Below are 14,336 nucleotides of genomic sequence, written 5' to 3'. Positions count from 1 at the left end.
TGAGGCTGGATTTGAACTCAGGTCATCCTGACTCCAGGGCCAGCCCTCTAAATTAGATCTTAATCTTCACATTCTCAATGGTCTAGAGCAGTGATTCCCTAACTTTTTTGGTCTACCGCCCCCTTTCCAGAAAAAATATTAATTAGCCCCCTGGAAAGTAATTGTTTTTAAATTTTAATAGCAACTAATAGGAAAGATAAATGCACCCGTGGCCATCACCACCCCCCTGGATAGCATAGCTGCAGCACCCACCAGGGGACAGTGATGGCCACACTTTTTTTTGTATTACATTCTATTCTGAGTTCAATAAATAGTTTCATAATTTCCAAGGGGCGCTAAGTAATATTTTTCTCTGGAAAGGGGGCGGTAGGCCAAAAAAGTTTGGGAATCACTGGTCTAGAGTAATAATCTTTTTTTTTTTTTTTTTTTTTTTAAGATGGAAGGAAGCATAGGAGGCAGTTATTTGGCTCAGTGGATTTAGAACCAGGCCTAGAGATGGGAGGGTACAAATCTGACCTGTCCCGGGATCCTTAAGTGCCTTGACGTCCATTGTTCCTTGTGAAAGGGCTGAGTCTGGGCTTCCCTTGGGATGAATTCTCAGGGGACAAGGGCAGAATTGAGGGTCTCCAGATTTCAAGCTGACACACCCCAGACACTTCCTAGCTGTGTGACCCTGAGCAGGTCACTTCATCCTACTGCCCACTCCTAACCCCTCTTCTGCCTTGGAACCAATGCAGAGTATTAATTCTAAGACGTAAGGTGAAGGTTTAATTAGAAAAAAGAGAGATGGAAGAGAGCTTAAAGATCATAAATTCCCATCACAGCCGGATGAAATCACTGGATTTGGAGCGCAAGGCTTAAGTTGAAACCCCCTGTGCCAAGTCCCCCCACTGCACCCCCTGCACCTCAGGGTCCTCAGCCATCAGCACGGCCTCGCCAAGCCTGAACGTCCCTTCTAGCTCTAAACCTCTGATCCTTATTTGGCCAAGAAAGGAACGGAGGTCTGGAACGGGGAAATGACCTCCCAGGTCACACACCTGGTCCGCCAATAAAACATTTATTAATGGCCTCCTTGGTCCAAGCTCAGAGGGTCCGAAGCTGGCGAACGGCCGTCCCTGCCCCGAAGGAGCTCGCCAGCCTCTATGGCCTAACAAGCCACAGATGGGAGGGACTGGGAATGATCTTCAGAGGAAAGGCACTAGCATCAGGGGAGGGGCTGGGAAAGGTTCCCTGGGGAAGGTGGGAGTTTAGCTGGGGTGGCAAGGAAGAGAGGAGGCAGAGAGGAGGAGCACATACCCTGAGTCAGGTCTCAGGCCCAGGGTGGAAGAGCAGGTCGGGGAAGAAGGCCAGGAAAGGCTGGAAAGTGGGGGTGGGCCTAGATTAGAAAGACTTGATCCAGGAGAAGCCAGGGAGCACCACTGAACTCTGGGTGGTCACAGAGCTGGGAAGAGCCCAGGCCTCTTGTTCGTACTTCCAAGGCCCTTAGCACCCCAAACCTGCTACTCTTTGACAGCCTTGGCCTGATTTATCCTGCTTTTCTGGCCACAAAGTAGATGCTTAATAAATGTTTGCTAAAAAATTGAACAAAGAAATTTGGCCAAGGCATAGAGATAGTAGCTGGAGCAAGATGCAAAACCTAAGTCTATGGACTTGGGAAGAAGGCATTTTACCAGTGCCCCAATGAAACAACTCCAATTCTTAGGAACACAAACATTCCATTAGCTGGAAATCTTCAGGAATAGCAGCTTCTAGTTGATTTAATTTTTATTAATATTTATTATTATATATAATATATTATGTATAATATTAATAATTAATTAAAATGCAAATGCTTTAGGCTGAAATTATTTCTAAATGTGAAAATCAAACATACATTACATCCTACTTGAAGTTATACATATTATTTAATAAATAAAATACATATTTATATATTCATTCACACACGCATAGCTTCATAGAACCACAGATTGGTGGCACAAATGTTTTCTAATTAACTGATATCCAGTCAATGAGTTATTATATATATTTTTCTTTCTCTACATATAAATACAATACTCCTGGACCACTAATGATCACCTCCTTATGGCTGGTCTTTAGTTCATCCATAACCAAAGAGTATTTGAAATTATTTCAAGGCAAGCTGTGAGTGTGCAAGTCTTTAGTTACAGCTAAAATCTACTAAAAAGTATATATATGTATCTATGTATATAAATATACACATATGTGTTATATAATCTAGACTCAGACACTATCTAGCTGTATAACCCTGAGCAAATCCTTAACCCTTGTTTGCCTCAGTTTCCTCATCTGTAAATTGAGTTGGAGAAAGAAATGGCAAATCTCTCTCGTATCTTTGCCAAGAAAACCTCAAATGGGGTCACAAATAGTCAGAGACACAACCAAAATGACTGAACACCATCCATTAACATACTCAATAAAAAAAGAAGAAAGTACTTTTTAAAACAGTATTTCTTAATTAAGTTTGGGATGCAGAACTTAATTAACAGATGACTTTTGGGGAGCAGAATTTATCTTTTAAAAATCCACATAACTTTTAAAAGTTTTGCTAAGAATTAATAATTCTATTTTTTCTATAACTTCCTGGTTAAAAAAAAACCACAAATTCACTGAAGCAACTAAAACCTATTTGCCATTTCATTAACTGAAATAAAAAGCAAAAGATATTTTAATACTGAATAGCTTTCCAAACAGTTGGGGATATCAAAAGATACCCTATAATCTTTTAAGTCAATTTAAATTTTTACTGAATAACTTTCCAAACAGTTGGGGATATCACAAGATGCCCTATAATAAACTTTTAAGTCAATTTAATTTTTTTCTTAATGTTGACTTTAAAATGTTTTCTGTAAAGTCATAATTAAAACCAGCTTAATTTAAATAACCTGGAACGATTTACCAAGATTCTAAGTGATCCTCTCAAAATTTAGGTCACAAATTAAACAATCTTTCTCTGAAACATCCTTCATTAACCAATATGAATTGAGTGGTTTTCCTGGTCCCAGCGAAAACACACCTTCTACAAGAAGCCTTTCCCAATCCCAGTCTTAATTCCAATACCTTCCCCCTCTGTTGAACATCCCCAACTTACTCTGTCTATAGCTTGCTTTTCCATAGTTGTTTGCATGTTGTTTCTCCTATTAGACTGAGCGCTCCTGGAGAGCAAGGACTGTTTTTCTATCTTTCTTTGCATCCCCAGCATGGCGCCTGGCACAGTTAAATAAATGTTTCAATTTGAAGGGAGGGTGGATGGAGAGGGGAAGATTATTATAAGGCCGGAATGTTCTGAAAATTGTAAAATGCTACAAGACCTGAGTAAGGAATCAGATTCAAGGTTGCTTATTCTTTGAGGAGTTAGTAGTCAACCAGAAAGATCAAGTGGTACCCTCCACCCCCTACAAGCTCCAAAACCAACACCATCTCCAAGGGATGATGTCAGGGCTTTTGTGTGTAAGCGTATGCACACTCGCTCGTTCACGTACATGCACACACACACACACACACACATACACACACACACACACACACACACACCTGTCCCTGTAAACAGAACAGCATTTCTAGAATAATTCTACATCATTCCTGATCACTAATCAGCAACTCTCCCTATGGCGAGTTTTTGGTCCATAAACAAGGAATATTTGAAATGATCTCAAAGCAAAAATGAATCGGAAAACCAGCTTTTAGTTACAGCTAAAAAAATCTACTAAAAAATGTGTATGTGTATATAACTTCACACCTCTGTATCATGTCATCTGGCCTCAAGCACGTACTAGCTGTGTGACCCTGAGCAAGTCACTCCACCCTCTTTACCTCAGTTTCCTCATCTGTCAAATGAGCTGGAGAAGGTAATGGCAAACCACACTGGCATCTTTGCCAAGAAAATCCCAAACGGGGTCATGAAGAATCAGACATGACTGAAACAACTGAACAGCGTATATATATATATATATATATATATATATATATATATATATATACACACACACACACACACACATATATACATATATACATATATATATGCAGAGCCTGGAGTCAGAAGACACAAGTTCAAATCCAGCCTCAGACACTTCCTCATTTGATGACACTGGGCAAGTCACTTAACTTCTGTTGACCTCCATGTCCTCAACTTCTCCCTCTCAGGATTATTGTGAAAATCAAATGAGATAATGTTTGTAAAGAGCTCAGTGCAATGCCAGGGATGTAGCAGATACTACAGAAATATTGCTATTATTATTATTATTATTATTAATTATCCTGATCAGAAGCTTCAGAGGGAGTCTGGCTCACATTTAAGCAGTGAACCTGAAGTCAGGGAGGCTCCAGGCCAAACTCTGCCCATGGCAAAGGACACCTGAGTGGCACTGGCTCTGCTGAGCCCCACACAGCTGGGGTGCTCCCCAGCCCCTCACCCGCTGAGAAAACAGAAGGGCCCCTGAATACAGCCCGGTGTTACTGATGAGGAAACAAGGCCCAGTCCCAGGGACAAGGCGGGCCTGATGCCTTCCTGACTCTAATCCAGACCTCAAATGAGAGCCTGCGAGTAAAGGGTGAGCACAGGATGGGTACGTAGGGAGTAGGTGCTTAATGAACGTGTGTTCTCTTCCCTTCCCTACGATGCTGTACTATGTTACTTTAAACAGGCTCCCACTTTTAAAAGAGTGAGTGGGAAGTCCTACAACTCAATTCCAAATGAATCACTCGAGGATATTTTTCCTAGCCAAAATGAAAATAGCTTGGAGTTCTGGGGGCGGCCGGCATTTCCCAGTCTAGGTTCAATAGTCTGAGTCTGCCATAAGAAAGCCAAGCTAGTTACACAGTAGTAGTTTCTTTCTTTTCTTCTGAAATACCGTGTATTGGTTCTAAGAGAGAAGAGCAGTCAGGGTTAGGCAATGGGTGTTGAGTGACTTGTCCAGGATCACACAGCTAGGAAGGGTCTATTTTGAACCCAGAACCTCCTGTCCCCCAGGCCTGGCACTTTATCCACTGAGCCATCTGGCTGACTCTAACCTACTAACTAAATAATAGTCCAGGTGGATCTGAAGATCAACAGTACCCAACACAAGGGAGGACAAGTTAGCTATTTTTCACAGCTGTGGTCTCATATCTTCACAGGACTTTGCTTATTTAAAGGAAAGACTAAGATCCCATCCATCACTGGAACATTCCTTAAATTCATATGACTACATATACGTATCAAACACCCTTTAATTTCCAACTTCTAAAATGGTACTTAAATTCAGGGATGTGAATCAGACTCCAACACAGTGGGAATCTGTGCCACTGCAACATCAGGTCATATCAATGTAGAATTTTAAAGCACCTACTGTGTGCCTAACACTGTACTAGGCACTGGGGAGGTGGGGGGCAGGGATAAAGTATATAAAAGAAGACAGGTTTTCTATCTTTATTCTCTGATTGATCTTGGCCAACTCAATTCCCCTTTCTGAGGTTCCATTTACTCATGTGTTAAAGGAGGGAAATAGATCAGATCCTACTTACATTCCCATCCTGCTTTAAATCTTACAGTCTTTCAAGTCTCCACCCTTGAAGAGCTTGGAGTATAATTAGATAAAATAGAGACAGAGAGATATAGATTAGACAATAGCAGAGATCCGGTTGTGTCCAACTCTTTGCAATCCCACAGACTATTTGTCCATGAGGTTTTATTGGCAGGAAAAAAAAAGGTTATATAAAAACAAAAGCCAACATATAAGTATAGAGAAATTTAGATATACATATACATATCTAAAACAACTGAAAATACAAAGCAAAAGAATTGAAAATAATTTCTATCCCTATAAATTGCACATTTATGTTTCCTTCCAAAGTTAAGTTTGCTCCCAGCAGTCTTCTTAAATGCCTGCTAGAGTTAAAATGAGCTGCATGTAGCTGGTACTTAACATTATTACTGGCTAGTTTTATGTCTCCCTGAAGGCAGGGCCTGTATCTTAAAATTTTTAAGAGACAGCTTAGTGTGGTTAAAACAACATTTGGCTAGGCTGGTGGTACATGTCCTTGACCCCACCTGCCAGGGTGGCTGAAGCTGGGGGGTGTCTCTAGATCTTGCTGGGAGTTGCTGGGATTCATCAGGCTATGGCAGTTGGATGTCTACACTAAGGCCATCAGTAATAGGGTGAGCCCCCCAGGAGCAGGGACCCAGGAGTTATCTGAGGAGAGGAAAACCAGTCCAGGCTGGAATTAGAACAGATCAAAGTTCCTGTCAAAGAAGAGTGGGATTGGTCAGTGGGCAACCTTGTACTTCCTACCTAGGTGAGATGGGGGGAAAGAAAATTGAATAGACTGTCAGAAGGATAAATATGTTGGTTTTGAAGAGATTTTTTTCTTCTTAACCCTTTGTCATGTCATAAGGGAAGACATAATGACTAAAGCCTTGGTTTTTATAAGAAACTTTTTTATAAATGTTTCTTATTAGAATTCTGAGACCCTATTTTTTTCTTTTTTTCTTTTTCTTTTTTTATTACATACCAGTAGTTTCTACCTGTTGAAATGCTTATTGAACTGAATTAGGCCATCCAGGCTTGAAATCTGCTTCAGACTGAGTGTTTATGTGACTATGGGCAAGTAACAACCTCCCAGAGCTCTGGTTTCCCTAATCTATAAAATGGGGATGATAACCACTTCCAAAGGCTGAGAGAAAAGAACTTCATGAGCCTTCTGTGGAAATGTGTGCTATTAAAAGAGCAGATAACAAAGTTTGTGCAAGCATGAGATAAACCTCCTTCAATCTGAACAAAGCTCAGACAGAGAGGCCTAACAGGTGCAAGGAGGGGGAAATCTAAAAATGTGGGAAGAAATAACATTTTGTTCTAATGGCCCAGAAGATTAAAAAAGAGAGAGAGAAGCCCACACATAACCCAGCCTTCTTAAGGGAAGATTTTGTTATGCAAATAAAGGGTTAGTCTCTACTAATTGCTGCAAATGAGTCTAATGACTTTATTTGCAGTTTATACAGGGGCATAAAGAGTCCTTAATTAAAGCCATTATTTTTGTCTCCATTCAACCTGGATCCTGCCACCAATTCCGTCTAGCTATAGGAAGAAAGATGAAAATCCGAATTAACTCCTTTATGCTGGCTGAGGGAAGAAAAATAGTCTCCTCACGGGCAGAGTACAACACAGGGAGGGCCCTGAAATTCAGAGGATGTGTCCAGATGCAGTGGGGGGAGCAGAGGGAATCCTAGGGAGGAGAGGAGGCTCAGTAATGGATGGGTTCCTCCAGCACCACATTTCCCCCAGAGCACTCCGGGATTACAATGGGGCTTTGTTTGTGCTGGCCAAGGCCTGCCAAGGCTGTTCCCCAGCCATCAGTCTCCGGGCCAGGGGCTGTCAGGTCCCTGCTTTAACTCTGCAGAGCTGGGAGGAAAGGATCTGGCTGTACTTTTAGGAAAAAGGAGGCGCCTGGAAAAACAGGAAGGTAAAGAAGAGGAGAAGCCGGGCTGAGACGCTTCAGAGTCATTGCTCTTTCCTCTGACCATCACTACTGACATCCCTGCCCATATTATTAAGTCTCTCGGGGAGCATTTCTAGAAATCAATCAATCCCTAACTAAGCCTTCTTAAGCACTGGAGGATACAAAGACAGCAATGAAATGGCTCGCTAGCTCTCCAAATTCTTAGGGCAAACGCGTCAAAACACACTTTCCAGGGACAAACTCTGGGAGAAATCTCAGGTAGAAGGCCTCCTCGGGACACAAGGCCCTGGGGGGGGCCCCCCGACACGACCCCTTGGGCCAATACTCAGAGGCGTGTGAGGGGGAGCTCGCTGCCAGAGCTAGGCTGGACCCAGGAAGAGTTTGCCAGGGTCTAGGGAGCTAATCATTCTACCTGCTGGAGGATGCAGACGCTGTTAGCACCCTCTCCTTTCAGCACCCCGAAACAAAGCCCCAGTCATCTCACCTGAATTATCTCCGAATGTACAGAATATAGATTTTTACCTTTCCTACGAGACTCTCGATCTTTACTCCTGCTTTCTTCCTGGAGTCTCTACGAATAGGAATAGTGACCACTTTCCACAGTGATCCTCTTTGGCCAATATCATTCTCACCATTATTTCTTAATGGAAAGAGGAACCTTTGGAATAGAATGACTTTCTGTTTCCTTTAAAAGTATCCATACGCTTTGTTTTAACAAGACAGTCTCTTATTTTTAAGCTTTCTACCTTTTATGAAATAGCAACTAAAATGTCTTATAACATTACAAAGAATAAAGATGTTTTATATATATTTTTTAAGTTACTTCCTAACCCCACCCACCAGCCTACTATATCTTTATTAATTAATGCTAGAAAAGCATTGTGGAACTTTAACATAAAAGTTAACAGTAACCTTGTTTCCTTCTCCGTGTATGTCCCTCAACCTCGACCCGTGTTCTAGAGGAATCTGTGAACCAATTTCATCTTAAGAAGGATTTTCTTACACACACACACACACACACACACACACACACACACACACACACACATATATTTATATACACACACGTTTTTATATATGCATACACACATATAATTATATAATATTACTTCTATTTTTTTATAAATACATATATACATTATCAGAAGGAAGGAAGATGGGCAAAAGCAAGGACTGTGGAACTCTGGGTAGAAAGCCAAGAGAACGTGGCAAGAGGATACAGTTAACAATGAGAGAATGGAGGCAGGTAGATGGCTCAGTGGATGGAGAGCCAGGCCCAGAGACAGGAGATCCAAGGTTCAAATCTGGCCTCAGACACTTCCTCACTGGATGACCCTGGGCAAGTCATGTAACCCCCATGGTCTAAGCTCTTACTACTCTGCTGCCTTGGAGCCAATGATTCCAAGATGGAAGGTAAGGGTTTAAAAGAAACAAACAATGAGAGGATGTTTAGGGATGGGCCTTATTAACTATTAGAAATCATCTAAAAATCCTATGCTTTTATTTTATAGATTATGAACCTAAAACCTAGAGAAGTAAGAACTCTTTCCCAGGGTCACATAGCTTGTTAGTGGCAAAAGCAGGACTGGAACTCAGGTTTCTACCATGTTCCCTCCCCATCCCAACCCCACATGCTGCCAGAGAAGGAGACTATCATCTGTCTCCCACTCTGGTCATCTTTTCCTTAAGGCTCCTTGTAACAATAAATCTTCCTTAATATTGCTATTTCAAAACATTCCTATTTCCTACATAGTTAATTGTTTGGCTCTTCAAAGAAAAACAACTAGAAATAAAGAAAATAAAACAAAAAACTTCTTTAAAACAAGATAAAGCTCAGGAGTAGGGTCTTGGGCCACCACAGAGACCCCCCCTCGGCCCCAGATTAACTGGTAGCGTCCAGTTAATAATATTCCTCAGAATGACTTCGGAGGATCAAGAAATCTGGCTTCAGAAAGACTCGCTTTTCTGGAAAAATGATAAGAGGAAAGGGGCCACAGACATTCCAAGCCATTTCCACGGCACATATCTACCCTGAAGCACGACAGAAAAATATTATCCGTTTTTTCTACCTTGTACTGACCATGATGCTCTGGGGGGAATGCCAGAAACTATCTCAGACAACCGGGGCGGCAGCCAAGTGCTGGCCCTATCTAGAGAGGATGCTACTGACCTACTCTCAGCAGGACACTGGCACTCAGGAGGTGTTTTTCCAAAGGAGGTGATGGGATTGGCCTGCCTGAACCAGCCCCTCTGGCTGGCCTAGTCCCACCACCCCCAACAGCCTGCATTTGGAAGCAGCTCTTATGCCTTAAAGGCACAAATCTGGGGGGAGTGGAAAGAATCCCTGCCTGGGTGTTGGGGAGACCAAGTTCCCACAAGATTCTAGGTTTTAACTCCATTATGCCTAAGCTTTTTTCATCTGTCTTGTGGGAAAAGCCTTGACACTTACCTCTGGGACCCCTGGCAGGTCTTCATGGTATAGGAGAAGAGAACAAAGATTTGGACTGTTGGCTTTCCTATTTACTAAATTGCATCACCAAATCACTCATTGCTGGCCTCAGTTTCCACATCTTTATTCAGAGATTATACCAACAGGAACTTGGTCTAATTGATTTCTATAGCCCCTGCTAGCTAGTATCCTCTGACCTAAAGTTTATTTCATACCTTCAAAGAGTTTTGTTTTGTTTTGTTTTGTTTTGAATGTGAGCAGCCAGGTAGCACAGCAGATAGAGTGCCAGGCCTGGAGTTTGGGAGGACCTAAACTCCAACCTGGACTCAGACACTTCCAAGCTCTGTGATCCTGGCAAGCTGCTTAACCCCAACTGGTGAAAAATACATTTTATTTTTATTTATTTATCTATCTATCTATTGATCGATCGATTGATCGATTTATTTATTATTAAACCCTTACCTTCTGTCTTATTTTTATTTATTTCTTAAACCCTTACCTTCTGTCTTATTTTTATTTATTTCTTAAACCCTTACCTTCTGTCTTAAGAAATTTAAGAAACAAATAAAAATAGGATTGAAGGCAGGGGTTTAAGAAATAAATAAATAAAAATAAAATGTATGTATAGCTTTCAGATATATGTGTAACTAGCTTTTTTTAATGGGTACCTATCAGATATAAAACTGGCAACTCTGTTTTCACCATATGAAGCAACTAAAAAGACTGATTACACCAGAAACCAATTTTCTCTTACAGGAATTAATTGCTTTCTCACCTGGGACTCCAAAGCCTTGTTCTCAAGGGTTCCCTGTTTGCCTTGAGAAGAACCCCTCAGGCATAAAGAATAAAATGGGGAAAGTGAACATTAACATGGAGGATAGCCAGAAAATAATTAATCTACACATTAAACAGATGTGAGTATTCATCCAAACTAGAAGTCATTTACTAATAGAGGGCTCTTGTATCCCTACCCCATTACAAATACTCATTCTGGAGCAAAAGGATCTGTCTATGAGGAAATCACAAAGTTGTAAATATCTGTTTTCTTTATATTTAGTAAACTAAGATGGAGTCGGAGGACTTTGGTCTAAAGAATGAAAGACCCTTGAGTTGTGCAAGTGACAAAAGTGCTGGTCTGGAGTCAGGAAGTTGTTGTTGTTCAGTCATGTCTGACTCTTTGTGGACCCCGTTTGGGATTTTCTTGGCAAGGACACTGGAGTGGTTTGACATTTCCTTCTACAGCTCATTTGACAGATGAGGAAACTGAGGTAAAAACAGAGTGAAGTGTTTTGCCCAGGATCACACAGCCAGGAAGTGTCTGAAGCCAGATTTGAACTCAGGAAGATGAGTCTAACTCCAGGTCCAGCACTAGATCCACTTAGCTCTCCCTAGAGTCAGGAAGACCCGAATTCAAATCCAGATTCAGAAACTCACTAGCTGTGTGACCCCACGGCCAATCACTTCTATCTCAGTTTCCCCAACTGTAAAATGGGAATAATATCATCTAGATCCCAGAATTGTTGTGAGGATTAAATGAGATGTTTGTAAAGTGCTTAGCACAGGGCCTGGCACAAAGTAACAATATGTGTATTATGTGTTGTGTGTGTATTATGTATTATATATTATTACATATAATATATAATAATATATAGTATTATGTATAGTATATATGTGTATTATGTGTAGGGGGTGTGTATATATATGTATATATAAAGTGTATTATGTAGAGGACATATATATATAGTAATAAATGTTTATTTCTTTCCTTGGTTCAAATCCTAGCTCTGACACTTGCTTTACTGAAATCTCTTGCAGCTGAAACCTGTGTGATTTGAGGTCCATCACTTCCCCCTGCACCTCAGTTTCCATATCAGTAAAATGAAGGAGCTGACCTAGATGATCAATGAATAAGATTATAGCACTTACTCATCCTGTTTTCCTTCCACTGAAGGCTTTCTCCAATGCCTCATTATGCCCTGGAAGTCCTCAAGGGCTGTGCCAGTCAGCAGGACACAAGCCTGCCAGATCCCACCAAACTCCAAAGGACATGAGCCCAGTCTTGAAAAATTAACTTCATGAAGCGTCTAAGCCATGAAACAGAAGCAGTGGCCAAGGCAGGGAAGATCTGAATTCAAATACTCCTTTTCTAGCTGTGTGACCCCAAGCAAGTCACTTAACCCATCTCACACTCAATTTCCTCATCTGAAAATGGTGCTAATTATTGGTTAGTGGTTGTCCTTCATCCTCAGAGGACCAAAATGACATTTACCACCGACCTTCACAAGACTGTTACTAGAATAAAACAAAACACTCTGCAAACCTTAAAGTGCTCTATAAACACTGACTGTTACCATTATTATTAATTTTCTTAAAGGCCACAGGCTCAAAAATTTAGAAGTAGGAGAGTCCTTAGAGGCCACCAAATCCCACCTCTTCTTCTTACAGATGAGGAAAGGGAGAAGCAGAGGCACACAGGCAGTCAATGACGGACCGACCAAAGGGCAGCGCTGGGACTTGAACCCAAGTCTTCAAACTTCAAATCATTTGCCCCTTCTACTGCAGCCATTTCCTCCTGATTAGCCACACACAGAGGGACAGCCATGAAATGATAAATTTTTTCTTTTTCTTTTTTTGGTTGGGGGTCACATGCATCAAAGAAATCCTAAGTCCTTTAAGCAGAGAAATCCTGTTTCTTCTAGAATAATATCATCTCTGTAAAAGGCTGAGGTTCAGTGAAGAGGGAGTTGGCCTTGGAGTCAGGAAAGCCTGAACTAAGTCCAGCCTGTGACCTCCACAGGCCAGCCATATGACCCGGGGCAAGGTGATCCTGAGGGCCCCACGTGACCCAGCCTCCAGATTCCAGACCCAATGTGCTTTGGTGGGAAGCACATCCTCCGTGGGACTTCCTTCTACCCAGGGGATCATTGGAAAAGACAAAAAAAAATAAAGAGATAAAGAAAGAGCAAGGCCTTTTAAGACAAAGTCTGTTGAGAACCGTAATCTTAAAAAAAATTTTTTTTATGAGTTAAAAGAGGTCTCAAAAGGGGGCAGTGAAAAAAATGACAGAAAAATTAGGCAAGAAATATACTTCTAGAGGCAGCTGGATGGCTGTACTTCCTAGCTGTGTGTGTGTGACCCTGGGCAAGTCACTTAGCCCCCATTGCCTAGCCCTTACCACTCTTCTGTCTTAGAACCAATATACAGTATTGATTCTAAGACAGAAGGTAAGGGGGGAGGGGAATGGGGGGGGGGGAAGAGAGAGAAACACAGAGAGAGAGAGAGAGAGACTTTTCTACTAACTAGACTGATGAGGTTCAAAATAAAATATATTTGGCCTAATGATGATCAGTGTGAGTATTAAAGCCAAAGAATGGTGGATTTCCATCTCAGCTACAACTAATCAAAAAACCTCAGTCTTAGATCTCAGCCCTGTACTAGGTAATCTTGGACAAGTTGCTTACCATGGGGACCTGTTTCCTCTTTTGAAAATCCAGGGAATTGGATGAGATCAGAGGTTTTTAATCTAGAAGCTTTGAACTTACCTTTTTTTAAAATAAAAATATTCTGATAACTATTTCAATACAATTGATTTCTTCTGTAATCCTATATGTTTTATTTTATGCCTCTAACCATATTCTCCAGACTGCCAAAGGGGATCCATGATACTAGAAAGGTTACTCCCAGGTTAGAGAATTTCTAAGATCTCTTCCAACTTAATACTAATAATTAAATTATTTTATTTAATCTAAATTTAAATCTTAATTTAACTTAATCTACAATACTGTAATTCTACAAAATTCACTTCCCTTGGTTTCCTAAAATACTCAAGTGGCTCTATCTCCCTTCTTAAATAAAGGGTACAATGGATAGACTTCTGGGCCTGGAATTGGAGAGACCTCAGTTCAAATCCTGCCTCAGACACTTAATTAGGTATGTGACTGAACAAGTAATTTAACTTGACTACGTTTCCTTATCTACAAAATGAGGATAATAATAACACCTATTTCAAATGGTTGTTGTCAGAATAAAAAGAGATTATATTTATAAAAGTCTTTGCAAATCTTAAATATCATATAAATTAATAAAATAAATATCATATCGATTCTACCTAGTATCAGGACCATTATCAAGTGGTAAGCATCTACTTAGCAAAGAGACATATTTTTTTTTTTTTTTTTAATCCTGGGACTCCATTCTAGGAGCACAGGGCCACAACCAGTAGGCAATGGGTCGCTCAGGGTCACCCAGCTGGGAAGTGTCTGAGGCTGGATTTGAACCTAGGACCTTTCGTCTCTAGGCCTGGCTCTCAATCCACTGAGCTAGCCCAGCTGCCCCTACTTTAGGTTGCAGTTTCTTTAGCAGATGTAGTTTTTACAGGGTGGGGTTGCTAGCCCCACGCCCAACCCTCCTCCTTTTTCATCCGGGCTAGGGA

At 41.1% G+C, this 14,336-nt stretch overlaps 1 protein-coding gene across 1 annotated transcript in view; it reads right to left on the bottom strand.

Annotated features, from left to right (window-relative positions):
- Positions 1–14,336, bottom strand: part of DPYSL3 (dihydropyrimidinase like 3) — a 146,101-nt gene that overhangs the window by 64,686 nt on the left and 67,079 nt on the right. The window lies entirely within an intron of this gene.

Source organism: Gracilinanus agilis, chromosome 2 (assembly GCF_016433145.1).
Source record: "Gracilinanus agilis isolate LMUSP501 chromosome 2, AgileGrace, whole genome shotgun sequence".
Classification (NCBI taxonomy): Eukaryota; Metazoa; Chordata; class Mammalia; order Didelphimorphia; family Didelphidae; genus Gracilinanus; species Gracilinanus agilis.
The sequence above is the reverse complement of the archived record's forward strand: the minus strand, read 5'-3'. Positions and strand labels throughout refer to the sequence as shown.